At 30.0% G+C, this 15,643-nt stretch overlaps 1 protein-coding gene and 1 long non-coding RNA gene across 3 annotated transcripts in view; both read left to right on the forward strand.

Annotated features, from left to right (window-relative positions):
- Ing3 (Inhibitor of growth family, member 3) overlaps positions 1–15,643 on the forward strand; it is a 305,729-nt gene that overhangs the window by 146,084 nt on the left and 144,002 nt on the right. The gene's annotated exons all lie outside the window — the stretch shown is intronic.
- LOC140434717 (uncharacterized) lies at positions 349–1,565 on the forward strand. Its single transcript, XR_011950076.1, has 2 exons — positions 349–828; positions 982–1,565. It is a non-coding gene; the product is annotated as an uncharacterized lncRNA (long non-coding RNA).

Consider the following 15,643-nt stretch of genomic DNA (forward strand, 5'->3'; position numbering starts at 1 on the left):
ATTATCAAATACCTCGGTTCAGTTTATCATTCATTTTGATGTAGTCCTAAATACTGTTTGTACTCTATTAGAAAATATGCCTGCCTAGAAAATGACATCTTATATTCTTAAGGTTGTCTGCTAGATAATGAGTAGCAAAGTAGCATCATTTTGTAAATAAAGCAAGGTACAGTACTTCATAATAAACTCGGTTCGCTATTCCCAGTCCGAACTGTCTAGTGAATTTAGTAATTATTTTTTTGCGAAGTTAGTTACTTTTTGACAGACTAAAAGTGACTGGAAATTACTATACAACCAAGCATACGTGCTCTTAGCAAGTCAATATTAATGTAAACAAACGTAAATAAAATTAAAATAGAACTTTACGAATTACCGACAATCAATATTTATTTACACCGTATAATGTATTGATAACAAATAATAAAATTATTTATTGTACAGAATAAAAATATTTAGTGGGAATAAATTCTACAAAATTAAGCAGTCAAAGTTGGGTTTGGGTATATATTGTGGTCAAAGTGAGGTTAACTATAATTATAGTACACAGCAAGTTCCTTAATGTTGTGACTAGGATGGAATCAATGATTAACAGTTCATTGGAGGGCATTAACATAAACTGTGGTTTTATTATCTTACAAAATAAGTATACTTCCATATGCTAAAAGGATATAGCAAAGCAAATATTAGTAATTTGACTCATTTATGCTAGGCAAATTCCTAGTTCAATAGTAATTTTTGCTCATTAGCATTAGAGGATGTTAAAATCTTCCATGTATGGTGAATGGATTCAGTGTCATATAAACCCAAACAAACAACAAAAACCTCAATGTAAGTATAAACAAGTTTAAATTTAATTTAAATTATTTACTAGTTATTACTATTTCTGTTTTATACACAATAACTATTTGTCTTGAATTATCGTTTGTAAATTGATACTAGTTTTGTAAATTATAAGTGCTAAATGGTCAAATTTAATTTTAGATCTTTCTATGGAGATGAACCATAAGTTTTATGCAGCTTAAGCGTAACAGCATCTAACAGCAAATGGAGTATTGTAAAACATGCCCAGAATAAAAAAGTTCCATTAACATTATATGCATCCACATTACTTGTTAATGAAGAAGATGGTGATGCTTTTGTTTTCAGTTTGTTATCATGATTGTATGGCTTTACAGGGTGATTTTAAGCATGTAACAGCATCCTTTATCTGGGTCTGGGCTCATGGCTGAAATATTTAACACTAAACAAAGAATTCAAGCTAAATATATGACAGTAAAAGGTGTGCCCAATGGCAGTCCCTTGTCAGAAAATTCATCTGGTTTCATGAGGATTTTTTGAAAGATAGAAGACAAAGAGGAATTGAAAACTTTAAACAAAACCAAAAATATCGAACAATTCACTGTGAAGTTCAGGTGTCTGTATGCATCAACTTATACTTAATTATATTTTAACTGCTTTAAGTTAAAGGTATGCATTTAGTTTTAAATATTAGTAGTGCATCCAACCTTTGCTAAGTATTGCTACATTTTTGAGGTGTTTAAATAAATTAATAACTACAAATAATATTTATTGTGTTTTATTTTCTAAACCAAAAACAATATAAACTACATATTTATTTATATAATGGATAATTCTTACGTTTTAGTTACACAGTAGAACCTATGGAAGCCAAACATTAAGGGGAAAAATTCAAGTTATTGAGTTTTCAACTTATGGATTTCACCATTTTTTGTTGTCATATTTTAATTCCACTTAAAGAGGTTAAGATTCATACTAATTTTGAGTTAAAAAAGAACATATTGTTCTTTATTATAAATTAACATTTTTTTAAAACATCCTTAAAATGAGAAATATGGCATTAAAAAGTCAGTAATTTACATTGACAATTCAGTTGTTCTCTAACAAACTCATAAGGTATATAGAGCAGACAATTCTTCAGAGCTGCTGGTTTGCTTTATAAAATTTCGTAAAGAATTCAGCATTCTTCTTGCATTTTTTTTGTGTAAATCCAGAGAATATATTATGTAGGATTATTCTTCTATGTCATCTAAATCATTATTGATTTTCGTTGTAACTGGATAATTTCGACATCAGAAGATAATGTTTCAGCAACTCCTTTATTGCACTTAACAAAGTCCTTAAATGATATTCCTGAATCAAATACCACTATAATTCATGCTGGAGGTGAAATAGAAATATGTTCGGTTTCAGTTTCTTCTGTTGGCAATTGCAAAATCACAGTATACATAACAGTTCTTTATAGTAGTCATAGTTACATTTTGCCAAGCTTTATTGACCATTGCCATAGGTTTCAATACATCTATAGTAGAATTCTTTTTTTCTTCCATATTATCCAACATTTACTTGGTAACTTCCTTTTGATATAATGCCTTAAAGTTTTGAATGATACCTTGAAACATAGGCATAGGCTATAATTTTCATGTTGTACTGGATTTTAACTACTTTTATTGGTGGAATTTATAATAATTATTAAATTATTTAGTATAATTAGGTAAATAATTTATAGATAATTATTTTTACCTATATATTATTAACGAATTACAAGATTTTTATTTGACCATTTTCTTATCAATATTTATAAGCCAGTTTTTAACAATTACAGAAGTCATCCATGATTTGGCATTTGCTTCATATTTCAAAGGTAGGTTTCAATGTTGACTCCTGCACTTTCCCTTCAAACTTTTTTTAAAAGCAAGTTCATGTCTTCTTTTGAACTTTTTTAGCCACGCATTACTGGTCCCAAAGTTAGCCATTCCTAATGATATGGAGTATATTTCGGCTTTTTCTTATAACAGTGGTTCCCTAACTCTGATATTGTAAGTCAGTCACTGCTCCAACCAAGCAAGTATATGTTAACATGAGATAAATTACTTGGTAATCCTATTTATTGTATACTCCTAAATTGTTTTCTAAGAAACAATGGTCTACTTACATTGTTGGCAAATTATTAAAGTAGGTAACCTATCTTTCTTATTAAGATTCTACTGAATGAACATATATATATATATATATATATATATATATATATATATATATATATATATATATATATATATATATATATATATAAGAAATACTGGATATTATTGACTGGCGATATAAACAAACAACACAGTTTATTAGGGCTGCAGTCAGAAGGTTTGGCCGGGATCTTACAGAAACACTCTTTTGACTTTTGGTCTAGCTTTTAGAATTGTTTTATTCCTTCTTCAAGACATAGTCGTTGAGATTATTTGTATAAAGCTATGACACTCAACATTAATAACACATATAAAATTTAACATATAAAATAATGGACAAAATACATTTTAAAATTTAGTTATGATAGTAAAAATTTTGTTTGTGACATCTTTTAATGGTGTGTTTTGACTGATCCATATAGAACAGAAAGAAAAAACAAAAAAACCAAATACTGGAGGTTTCAATCAAGGGTCAAACCACACTGGAGGTTTCAACCAGTGTGGTTTGACCCTCGAAAGAGCTTAAACCAACATTCAAATGAAGCCATCGGTTAAATTTAAATGAACAATAGTGTTCTTACAGTTTTTCTTGTATTTTTTTTATTTCGTTTCTCTTGTTTAGTTGTTAATCTTTAATGTTAAGTTATTGTAGAGTTTTCGTAACATCTAAAAAACCTACAAATTGTTTTTGAACTGATGATGCTTTTAAAAATAAAAGCGATACATATTCGAATAAATCAATAAAGTAGTTGACGACTTTCATTTGCGAATTATTGACCGATAAAACCTCTGCTATTCAACCATTGAATATATTTTAAATATATATGTATATATATATATATATATATATATATATATATATATATATATATATATATATGTATATATATATATATATGTATATATATATATATATATATATATATATATATATATATATATATATATATAATTACACTGAGCCAGTATACACTACTCTTATAATATAAGTAATAGATTTTCACCTCAAGATAAGAAAACAAATTCAATTAATAACTAATACAAATACTACCTAGTTAACACATTGAGCTTATTTTGTAGAGGAGTGCCTAGCCTATCCTTCTCCCTGATCAGCATATTAAATTTGTAATGTTAATCTATCTATATACATATATATATATATATATATATATATATATATATATATATTAATTTGTGATTAATAATGTGACGTTATTTGTTCAATTATGTTGAAAAATTTATGCAAATAAAAATTTACTCTACTCTACTATCTACTAATATTTGGTTTCGCCTATTATGACAGTATTTTTCGGTCCAATTTAAATTTGTCTCCAAAACAAATTTAAATTGTTATATCTCAGCAAACTTAAATTGGTGTTTTATAGCACATACATTTTTCTTGGTTAAAAATAAACAAATTACGTTTTTTAGTTACAAGATATAGCAAATTTTGAAAATTAAGTCAACTGACCAATTATACAAGATTGTAAGCAATATGTTTAGCCTAGTATAATGGAGTATGATATGTACTGAATTTAAAAGTTAGTAAAATAAAAGCTTTCATGTTAGTGTACCACACAGTGGCTATTGTTCATCACTACTTTTTAACATGTTCGTTAAAAAGATATATATGTAAAAATTTTGACTTTTTTTCTTAGCAAATGTTTAAAATTTATTTAGTGTATTTTTTTCTTAATGTGTTGTGAATTCTATTGAGTGAAACAACTTGTTTCTGAATGTAGCTAAATGTAACCACATAACTTTTTATAAATGAAATAAAAATGTGAGTTCAGAGTACACTATTGACAGTAATGCTCTTAAATATTTTGATGTAATTAAATACGATACATACAGACGATAGTGATTTAGAATCAACGCATATAAAAAGTTTTAAGCAAAGGTGAGTTTATGCAGGTCTGGTATTTTAGATAAACTTTTAAGTGGTTAGACATTGTCCTGAACTGCTTAAAATAATTTACTTAAATGTTCACTCTAGTAACCTGAGATTTAGTCGAATCCATAATACTAATTAATATGGATTTACATGCCTATATACATTTAAAGAACATTCAAAGTTATAAATATTAATGGTATTTAGAATTTGGACGTTAGACTTAAGAGGAAAGTCAGAAAAAAAGTTTGAAACAATCTAATGAAAAGGATTAGTTATGTTTGTTTGCTTTATTATATATTGTTAGTTGTAAGGTTAAATAATTTATCACCGGTTTAATCATATTTTTGCAATAATTTTAAAAATAAAGAAAAATAAAACCTCTAGTCAAAACATGAATGTTCAAAAATAAAACAAAGTCAATGATTTCATTCGAAGAGCATATGAAACTAATCCCCAAAATTTTCCTTATCTTCGTCAGATGATGTTTCCTCGTCTATATCTATTACCAAAGGCTGCACTTTGGTTGATAAAACAACCTTTTCTTTTTCGTAACTCTCTATAATTATTTTATGGGTATGGCGAACATAATTTTTCCACTGCTCCCTAGTTACATTATTGATAGCTGTTGCCCAAACTTCTAAAACATTTTTATTCCCCAATATGTGCTGATCATAAAACCGTTTCGTTTGACTCCACACCATTTCAATAGCATTAAAGTGACAGTGATAGGGAGGCAAACGAAGTACTTCATGACCAGCTTTGTTAATTATCTCATCTACAGCATAATGTTTTGGAGATCTGGGAAGAGCTTTAATAATATTTAATAAATTTGTCTTAGAAGTATGCAGTGGAAATATAATGCCTTTACTTCTAAGCCATCCTTCCAATTCTTCTTTTTTCCAAGATTGGGTTGGCCATTTATTTACTTGCCGACTGTGATAACTAGCATTATCAAAGATGATCATTGATGGTTCGTCCAATCTTGGTAGAAGATCTTTCTCCAACCAACCCTCGAAAATATCAGCATCCATTTCTCCATGATAGTCTCCCGTTTTGGAGCCCGATTTAAAAATTAAACTTGCTCCGTTTATAAACCCATGCTCTGAGCCTGCATGTAAAACTATGTACCTACAACACAAATAATTCGATCTAATAAAAACAAATTTCTTTACATGTAATGAAAATATGCTTTCTGTAAAAAATATACTTTATTAGTTTTGGAACTAAAGTCCTGGAACAGAAAAAAAACCCATTTTAGTCAGTTAAGAGAATTAATAAATTATATAAGAAAACATATTTATTTACTTACCTCACACCATCACCGCTTCTTTTTCTTATTCCTTTATTTGTCCCATCCTGCCAAGATCTTCTAACGGATCCAGAAGAAAATATCCATGTTTCGTCTATAAAAATTAAGGGCTTTTTGTAAACTCCCCTTTGGTCATTTTCATGGTAAATCCTTAAAAAATTATGCCTCATCTGTACTACGTGAGGAACTTCCATGAAATGTTTTTGTGGCCTGTCTATTTTGTATTTGAATCCTATTTCTTTCAAGATCAGAAAGAGGCTTGTTTTTCCTCCCTCATAAATAAATTTGTCTCTTAAAACCTTCAGCAGACTAGATATTGTAAGAGGCAACTCTAAAACAATTATTAATTTTTAGGTAGTTTATATTGCCGAGTTGTAAATTTTCTCGGAAAGAGTGTCGTAACAACTATATACTCAAACAAACTAAAATACATGCAAAATTCAGATAGTTGACAGTTTACGTAATTATTTAATTACTAATAATATAGGTTCAATCAGCAACACAAAACAAAATTATACTTAACTCTAGCAGAATTAATTAATAATAAAAAGTTTAAAAACTTTAAGTTGGTTGCCTACATTTGGCGCAACTTAACGATATAAACTAAATTTGCCTAACTTTTTTGTAAAATATATTTTTTATATAAAATAGAAACTTACTTTCTTCATACATGCGATAAATTTCTAAGCGAATTTGATTTTTGACACTATGATTTAAGTCAGTCGTTAATTTTCTTTTGCGACTTTTCTTCTTTAACGTGAGGGTTGTATTAGGACCATCTTTATATTTCCGCACACTTTTTTCTGAGACCTTCAGACATTTGGATGTTAACTGAAATGTTTTTGATATTAAGAACATTTGTAACATTTTAACAGGGTTACCTCAACAGGGTTTTCATTCGGCAAATAATTTAAAAAAAAATTATAGGCATTTTGAATAAACCGCTGTGCAGTTTCATTACCTTGTAATTTAGGAACAGCATCCTTACTCATCTAAAAATATTAACTTTTAAAGAACATTTTATCATATTTATTAAAGAAAAACTTACCAACGCATTAGCTGATGGAACAAATGGAAAACTTTGACTATCCATAATAATAAAATTCAAAATAACTAATTAACTAAATAGAACTAACAAAAGAATTAAGCAATAAAACTATATTAAATACAATTTAATAAAACTATATTAAAAATAAACAACGCGAATAATACAAATATTTACTAAAATATGTTAAATTGTAACAACTCAAATATATTTTAAATATACAGGAAATATTTTATGGGTTTAGTATACACTTCCACTATTTGGAATAATTCTTCTTTTTTTAAAGAAAGAAGTCTGTAATAGCAGGATACTTGAGCTATTAATACTGAGAAGTAGGAATTGTTGTGTTGTAGGTTTCCGACAATGAATCTGTCAAAATATGCCCGAGCTAAGCGAACCGAGTTTAACAAACCCAAAAGAAATTAAAAATCGGGAAAAGCTGATATAATGTTATTAATGAAAATTATTGACTCATATCAATATCACTAATTTGATATGAGAATAAAAGAAATTAAAGAAAAAGAAAAACTCAGAAAAAATACTAAATCAAACCTAATAAAATTTCAAAAAGTGATAGCTTTAAATATTAGGTTAATTAAAATATGAGCAAATACTGAAACACTATACAGAATGTTTGTAATTTTCTGAGCACATTCCAGTATTGCATTATATACTGATATTTTAATAATAGTGTCAAAACTAATAACTTTATTATAGAAATGCCAAAATACTCAAAAAACATATAATGTAAATTATGTTGCATCGAAAAACTTTTTAAATAAAAATTATTAATAATTTATCAGTGTTGCAACTTTTAGTAATGACTTTTTGTCGAAATTTGCATCTATTCTGAAATAACAGTAGAGTACCAAAAATAAAAGTGAGAGAATTGAAACGTTCGTGTTTACCGAGAAAAGTTTCGGATAAACGTTATAAGCTACATTCAGAGCTAAATTTTGTTTTCATTGTAATTAGTTTTGAAGTAATCGTGCTGTTTCAAAAACATTTTCCAACTATTTATAACATTAATAAATATCTTAAATATAATATATCAGCCATAATGTTATAACTTTTATTATATTAATTTTTTAAATTTAAAATTGTTTCTATTTGAAAAAATCGTATAAAATGAAAAAAACATTTAAAAACCTCCTTTTTCGGATGATAGAAAATGGTGCTTACAACGGCATCAACATTTTTTAAATTGCAAATCCCATTTTTTGTAACAAAATTCGAAAAAGATGCAGTCAAAAGTGTTTTCGTTTTAATGATTACTTCAAAGCAGGTAAATATTAAAAAAAATATATAAGTAACAAAAAGTTGTACCTAATTGTTGATTAATTTTTTCTTAAATAATTTTTGATAAGACCAAAACCGATATTACGATTATTTTAAAATTGATTCAGATGCGGCTAAATATTATTAATAAAAGATGAAGATTGGGTAGCAGATGAAGATATGGGTAACAGTTTTTGTTAAAAGCGTTTTTCAATAAACGTGAATATTTTCTCTTTTCACAAATCAATAATTATTTTCGTTTCAAAAAAGAAACTTACAAGTAAATTATAGTTTTTTTTTAATTTTATTTTACAAAATAGTCGCATTAACCTCTGAGGTTATTAGCGACATACATATACATAAGATAATTTATTTACAAATGTTAGATTTTGTTAAATACAATGATATCTTTAAGGAATTTTACCAAATGTTCAATTTTACAATTTTCTCCTAATAGTAGGGGAGCCCACGATGCTAAATCGGGATTTACTCGAGCGTCATAGAGACCTATTGGATTGCGAAGCTTAGATGATAAAAAGAAAAAAATCTTATATAATATATACCTTTTCATCGGTGGGGGCAGCCGCTATAGATTTTCAAAAATGTAAAAAAAAACTGTTGCATGGACATATACTCGAGCGCGTCAGATATTGATATCATCCATGTCCTACGTATTTTTAAGAATGTATGTATGTTAATCTGATTGTTTCCATGATGGGGGGTGGTCGTACGTAAGGGTTGAAAATAAAAAAAAAAAAAATTTAATCGAGCGCGTCAGATTTTCTGAGGGGATGTTAAGTGAACCTGATAAAAAGCTCTTATATAATAATCTGACGATTTCGATGTGACGCGAACTCGCGGCCGTTATTAGAATGTGCAAAAAAAAATTCGCCATTTTGAAATACTCAAGCGCGTCAGATTAAGATATATATGGTTCATCTATAAGCCCTAGATGTTGCTGTCTCATAATCTGACGATTATCTGGGGGGGTTCGCCTAATCTGATAATTTAAAGTTTTTTTTTTAATTTTTTTAGATCATTAAGATCACTTAATTAATTGAAAAGCTCAGGAAATAGCATGCAAATAAAAAATCGTATGTTTTTTTTTAAGTACAATACTTGTATTTACAAGAAAATAATTATAAACAATGAAATTTTTTTGAGTATTTTTTTTAATTTTCATCTTCATCGGTAGAATCATCTTCTTCTTCTGGCTCGATTTCATCCTCAGATTGCGTATCTGTAACAAGAAATCATTGAAATACTTACAAATATTTTTTTTTTATGAATAACCTGTATAATTATTGGGGAAAAAATATACCTAATTCTGGAGTATCCTCAAGAGTATCAGGTGTTATGACTACATCTTCATACGCTTTCGGCAATTGATCACCTGCAAACCAGATCATTTCGAACTTTCCGTCGACTATTTTCCATCCATAGTCCGTTGGTAAAAGATCAATAATTTTTGCATTATGGGCATTACTCCACATACATGCAATGAATCTTGTGCGTAACACTTGTTGGAGTAACTCCGATTGACAGGGTGGCAAGTTGCACGCATCGTAATTCCGGATATTCAAGGAGAAGGGTTGTGATGTGTCCTTTACCTTGTATAGTCGCCTCGTATTTCGGTGAGCTGTGTAAAAATATATTTATCTGTAATAAAAGCAGACAATAAAAAATAAAATAAAAGTACTCTACCAGGAGTAGTTATTAACTGCAAAATTATCAATGACTAAGATGTATAATAATACAAAGTTTTAATATTCTCATCGATATTTACATTTAGATGAGCCTGGTAAAATATGTACAGTCGCTCAGATAAGGTTATCATCGATGCATTCTTTGCGTAAGATAACAATTTTTGCCTGAGCAACCGAAACCATAAACTAGTTTATCCCAATAAATTTCGTTTCGACCGTCCAGTGGTTTACAATTGGGTAGGCAGGTATAATATTTTATATTATTTTAAACTTTATTTTTAAACGAAATATTGTTTATTTGGATGAAACCTGGTATGGTATTCATGACACCGTGAAAAAAGTTGGACGAATAATAACAAAAAGTGTTCTAATTCATTACCGCCCAATAAAGGACAGAATTATAATTTTACACTGCGGTGTAGAAAATAGATGCATCGACGATTATATATATATATATATATATATATATATATATATATATATATATATATATATATATATATATATACATATATATCGCACAAGAAGTTCGAGCGTCAATTATAATGCTTTCAGCTACAATATGATGGAAATGAAGTATAAAAAAAGTTCAACTCAGGAACCATAGATGTAAACGTTTAATGTTTTTTTTAAGAAAAAAACAGAAGTTAGTTTTTATAAAACTAACTTCTGCAGCTGAAGAGCCAGCGGAACCCTCTAATCAATTGGAATATCTTTACAAAGCCGTGTAGTAAAATGTAAGCGACATTTTCAATACCTCTCTGATGATACCATCCAAACATATGCTGAAACATGTTTATGAAGAATTGTGTTCTAAATTGTCTAAATCAGAAGCAATTGTAGAAACATGTTTATCAGAGTGTCCAAAGCAATCTGCTACAAGACTATAGGAGAAACATCTTACCTACATGACAGGACAGAGAATTATAATTTTACACTGCGGTGGAGAAAATAGATGGATCGATGATGTATTATTAATACCTACAAAAAAATATTAAAGGAACCTCTTCTTCCGAGATTACCTAAATATAGTGTGATTATCATGGACAACGTATCATACTATTCAAGATTAATGAGAAAATTCCAAATATTACTTGAAACAAATTACAAATTCAAGAATTTGTTTGAGAAAGATTTGTACTTTGAAGCATCATATAGTAAAAAGGAATGGTTGGAGATTGTTGACAGTAGACAGTACCAGAAGGAATATGTTGTTGATAACTGTACTCGCAGTAATTGGCATACCGTGCTTGGTATGCCCAGTATTACAATTACTTCCTCCTTACTATTGTAAATTGAACCCAATAGAGTTAATATGGACACAACTTAAAGGTAATAGAAGAAGAAGAAACGTGGCTCCTAAATTTTTGTCTACTGCTCTCCAGTTAATTAGAAGAGAAGTCACAAAGATCACAGCAACCAACTGGAAAAGTGTAATCAAACATGTAATCGCAGTGGAAAATGACTATGTTAAATATTTACCAGCATTAACCAAATGAACTATAAATATAGAAGATACAACTGATACTAGTGATAACAGTGATTATGAGTAGATTATTAAGTTCTTATTTCCAACTAGGTGTTAGTTGAAACCTTTATTTTTATTGTAATTGTACAAATTCTCGTTTTGCTTATATATCTTTGAAAATAGAGTACAAATCCACTTCATGATAGAACAAAAACATACAACATAATTTAATTTAAAATAATCAAAGTACAGGTTAGGTTATTATAAAATACCTGCTAGATATATAAAAAAGATGTTCATAAAAGTTTTAGACCTATTACCCATTTTTAAATTATTGAGATACTAAGTCTTCTCTCACACGGTGTCAAACCAAAGTTGTTAATAGAATACGCTGTATATAATTTAAAAAATTAATTCTTTATTTTTTTTATTACAATAACTAAGTTATCAGGGATAAAATGTGATCATAAGTTTTAAAACTTATGAGCAGTTGTGTTATTAAAACGTTTGTATACTAAAATACTTGTACATAAAAAATTTATTTAATTGTATGTGATAATTACTTTTATTAACAATTTTTTATAGGTATTGTTATTTTACAATAAGTTCTATTTAGCCGAGTCGATTAGTGTTATCACTTCCTAGATATATCACAGAAGTTAACAACACCAATATTTTTTATTTAAACTTTATAGAAAATGAAACTTTTTCTTAAATAAAAATAAAAACTTTTATTTAATTAAAAATTAGATATCTACGCTACTGTTCAATAAAGTAGTGGTAACTCTAACAGTGTTGCCATTTTAGTAGTATTTTACTCCTCTGGTTCCTATAAATTTTCTCACGAAATTACGTGTCGACTATACGTCTTATTGAAGATGACAATCCTGGCTTGATTGACATCGTCTAACTTTTTTAGCCCATACAAGTGGCAAGTAAAAGACTGTATGACGTTTAAAGAATCCTGCAGAGTATACTCCTTTGATCCTAAATCCAGAAATGCTTGTTGGAAAGTTTCTGAACTCATCAGAATTTGTAAAGGTTTCTTTTTCCCTCGTCGGTAAAATGCTGGGTTAAAATCGCAACCAGTGAACGCATGCAAAGCTGGAAGCGCCTTCGAAATTTTTGGGCCTAATTTATTGTAGAGAGCAGATACGTCGATATATCGACGTGCATTGCCAACTCCAATATCCATCCAAACTTCTACTGTTGCTTGCAGGTGTTCCATATTCGCCAACATAATGACTACGATATCAGTATCAGATGTTCTGATAGTAATAGTAGAATCTTCTTTTTGTTGGCAAGCAAGAAATGCTATCTTCGTATCCGCTTCTTCGTGATCAGGGCATGACAACTCATAATTAATAATGCGTGTTACTTTATTATCAGTAACAGAATATTCATAACACAAATCATGTATTATGTAAATTACCTTACTACCGATAATCGCTGCCATCTCCTGATCAGCCCAATGATCGATGAAAAACTTGACAATAGCTTCTTTAAACTTTATATTTTTCAAATCTTTTGTAAAATCTGCTGTTCTTGTTTGTTGAGGACCTGAGATGTGGAATTCCTTGTCATCTACACTGCCACGAAGAGAATGCTCATAGTCTTTGATTGAAGGTGTAAAGTAGCGATCAAATACAATAGCAACTCTACTTGCAGTGTTATTGATAAGGCATTGCAATATCTTCTTTGATACACCTCCAAAACTACGGGGCATTTCTTTAAAAGTATTTAAAAAAAAAGAAGCCATCTACAATTAGAAGGTCAATTTGGGATGGCGGTTGCTCCACATCTTCAACTTGTTTCTCTAACTCATGAATTAGTACTGACTTATTAGTCTTGTTTAAAGAACCATCTATATGGCACAGCGATAACGGGATAGGAGTTATAGGAAAACAAAGTACTTTTTCCAGGTCTATAGACGTGTCAAGAGATAAAGCTAATAACCGACCAAATAAGTCCCGCTGCAATTTAACTTCGTGCACTTTTCCACCAATTTTTATTTTTCTTTTCTTCTTGAGATTTGCAAAAGTCAGCACCGTATTTTTTTTTAATGGTTGGTGAAATCTGTCTGAATTTAAATTGCATTCCATTATGAATTGATCTCGCAGAAAAGTTCCTCCAGACACTGTCTTTAGCAAACAGTTTGTAATTTCTGGAGGGGCAGCTTGCCCTGTTGAAATGTTAAACAACTGATCCTTATCAATCGAAAAAGAGAATGGATTAATGGTCTGCAGGACACTGTTTGAAAAAGCTTCAATTTGGATGTGTTGTTTTTTCATTCTATCTGGGTGTAGATCAGCAGCAATATCATGGTAGTTTCTGTCAAGTCCTGCACGAGTAAGTACATGAGATATGATTCTTGTTCGCGCCCCATGATTTTTAGCCCAGCGTTGTCTAGCAGCAATTGAATTTGTGATGTTAACGATTCCAGTAAGACGACGAGCAGCATCACCATTTATCGTCTGCTCTAACGTTAAATCCACAGGAATTCGTGAAAAAGGCTTGATGGTTCTTCTGATTCCAAACGATCCTTTAGCCATTTCAGTTCGGAGGCCTGGATGTGTGTTATCTATGTGTTGTAGTAAATTAAGGTAGTACACTAGCCATCGACTGTAGTTGGGTTGATTGTAATAGACGAATAAGCTGTCGATTTTCGCAATGGTATATACGTACAAATCTAAATCTCCAACTCTAATACTTTTAACGAATAAGTGGTAAAGATTTACAAAATCGATGTACATTGCGTAAAATTGCGCTGTTTTTCCGTGCTTGCCGTCTAATGTGTCTTCTGTATATTTCTCATAAGATTGAATGAGTTGTTGTGTTTCGGTATGCTGAACTTGTGGAGACACGTCTGTATGAGCCAAAAATGAGGTGAGATATTCTAACACTGATTCCCCAACTGTCAATTGTTCGTTTTCCAAAAACGCTTCGAAATGTAATTGCTGCAATGCCAATGCCACGAGAGAATGTAACCGTTTACATCTATTGTAATTTTTTCCGCTAATAAAACCTGAAACTGAACCATTAGCGATCAATTCACACTCAGTCATGATATTGCTCAGTCCACAATCTTCAATAAAAGTGCCAAGTGCCTTGAAAAAAGCCATTTCAATATGAAAGGCTCCTAAATGAATAAAAATATTGTCAAATCGTGGAGATTCTTGAGCTTGAATACAATAACTAGTGCGAGCAATAGCTAGATCATAGGTGATCTGGATATAGGGAGCTTGACATTCATTTGCAATATCCTGACTCAATTCTAGAGTTTTCAAGACAGTTGAATTGTTGGTGGGAGATTCATTTATGGGAGTTAGATATGAAACTTTTTGAATTCGTGAATCGTCTACCAAAATCTTGCTGTGAAATCCAACCCACATTGGGGCATCCGATATTTTATACTTATGTAATAACATCCACGTAATGTCCAGCTGTTTCGACATAGTCAAGTTGTCTGGAGCTTTATTAAGCTCTGAGATATCTAGCTGACTCCAGGAGGTAATTTTTAATTTCTTGGTGAATGTATGCATTTCGAAAGTAACTTCTTCAAAAGTCCTGCGTTTTCGATTTTTTGTTTTTGTGGTAGTAACGGATAATTCCGAAAAACTACCATGCTCAATCTCTTCGATTGTTGAATTTTCAGGTACACTAGGGCTAGAAGATTCCACAGACACCGGATCCGGATTTTGCACGATATCCTGAAAAATTATCCCCACCGTATCATGCAGAGTATCTTTACCATTTAGGGTTTCTACGAAGCGGTCGAAATTTTCGAATGCGACACCAGTATTCAAATCCGGGCGACGTAGGATATCTTCAGGGCATACGTGAGCACTATTTACCGTTGAAAATGTCAGCTCAGTCTCTAGCTCTTCTAGAGTTGTGTACGAGCAACAATGTCCATATTTTGACAGTATGTTAACAACTTTCTTACTGTTACATAGGCTTTT

The sequence above is a fragment of the Diabrotica undecimpunctata genome, chromosome 2 (assembly GCF_040954645.1).
Source record: "Diabrotica undecimpunctata isolate CICGRU chromosome 2, icDiaUnde3, whole genome shotgun sequence".
In the NCBI taxonomy this organism is placed as follows: Eukaryota; Metazoa; Arthropoda; class Insecta; order Coleoptera; family Chrysomelidae; genus Diabrotica; species Diabrotica undecimpunctata.